We start from the raw sequence: 1,766 nt of genomic DNA, 5'->3' as shown, positions 1-1,766 counted from the left end.
GGCTGTTGGAGAGGGTCCGGAGAAGGGAGATGAAGATGATCAAATTGCTGGAGCAGCTCTGCTCTGGAGACAGGATGAGAGTTTGGGCTATTCAGCCTGGAGAAGAGAAGGCTCCAGGGAGACCTTAGAACACTTTCCAGTGCCTGAAGGGGCTCCAGGAAAGCTGGGAAGGGGCTTTTCACCAGAGAGGGTGGTGGTAGGACAAGGGATAATGGTTTTAAAGTGAAAGAGGGGAGACTTAGGTTAGGCATCAGGAAGAAATTCTTCACCATGAGGGTAGGAATGTGCTGGAATAGGTTGCCCAGGAATGTTGTGGAAGCCCCTTCCCTGGAGGTGTTCAGGGCCAGGCTGGATGGAGCTCTGAGCAACCTGGTCTAATGGGGGATGTCCCTGCCTGTGCAGGGGGGTTGGAACTGGATGATCTTTCAGGTGCCTTCCAACCCAAACCACTCTATGATTCTGTGTCACTGGGTTGCGTCCTTATGTCATTGGGGCAGATGAAGCGAGTTGACTGCTAGTGGCATTTTAAGAGCTGACTGCTGAGCTGAAGGAGGCTCATGTTTAGCTGCATTCACTCTTTGGAACCTGGAGATGCGCTGCGGGAGGAGCCACCTCCAGCAGCTGGTGCAGGTGTTAAGAAGACCTGGTGCATGACTGTGCACATGGGAGCTCTGTTAGTTGGTTCAGAAGTAAGGGGTAACTGGAAGCTTGACTCGTACAGAGTTGTTGTAAGTGAGGAATGTAGAGACCTTGGATTTGATTTTTCTCTTTGTAAGTTCTTCAACCTCATTTGCTTTTGTGATACTGTCAATTGAATTCTTAGCCTGGTATCACCAAGATTCGCAACTGTTATTCAAACTTTTTGACAATCTGTGTTCTGTGGTGGCTCCAGTGGCAGTTCGTTAACTGAGTTGCAGCATTGCAGAAATTGGGTTTCTTGGGACACTTCTGGAAGGCATCTAGGCACTGCTGTGAACTTGGGGGTTAGAAAGCCGTATCAGAAGTACATGGCATTAATTTTTCCTACCCTTACTCTGTCATAGGTGGGTTGATATTACTCTGCAGCTTACACTGTTGTTAGGTCTTGGTTTAAGAACTAACGTTGCTGCTTAAACTTGTTCTGTTAGCAAAGATGTAAATCTTGTGGGATAGCTGCAGTTCTGCCCCCTTTGTGCTTCTTAAGTTGGGTGTCTGCATGTGAGTGGAGTCTTGTTAATTTTTACTGTTCCACGGACTTAAACCTTTTATGGAAATGGGGGACCCACATAATGCAGCAATTTCCTGCATGGATCTGGTGTCTCCTAAGTTCTCACTGCATATCTCACTGTGACAATGGCTGGTCAGGTCAGGGTGCTTGTGCCTTTTTTAGGCGTGAACGTGGTTCAGCAATCGTTTGTGATAGAACTTAAGCCATGTAGATGGGCTGATAGCCGTGAGTTTTGTTGTGAGGAGGCAGTCAGGTTCCTGTGGACATGTCTGGATTAGCAGAAGCACAGCGTTGCCTATCTCATTTCCAGTGTGTTGGAAGGGACCTTCTCACCTGCTGCTGGTGTTGTGAAGTGGCTGCTGTGCCGCGCTGAGGGGATGTTTGTGTGCATCTTCCTCTGGGAGCTAAACTTCTGTTTCTTTTGTCAGTCACCACACAGGGATGTAACTTCAGGAGAAGCATCATGTTGCCACCAGGCTGCCGTTCACTTTTTTGGCACTGCAAGAGCATGTCCTTTTTTCTTTTACTTAAAAACAGCAGTAGTCTGGATCTGCTCCTG

Source organism: Chaetura pelagica, unplaced genomic scaffold (assembly GCF_000747805.2).
Source record: "Chaetura pelagica isolate M959 unplaced genomic scaffold, ChaPel_1.0 scaffold123, whole genome shotgun sequence".
Lineage (NCBI taxonomy): Eukaryota > Metazoa > Chordata > Aves > Apodiformes > Apodidae > Chaetura > Chaetura pelagica.
This window is presented reverse-complemented; position numbering follows the sequence as displayed.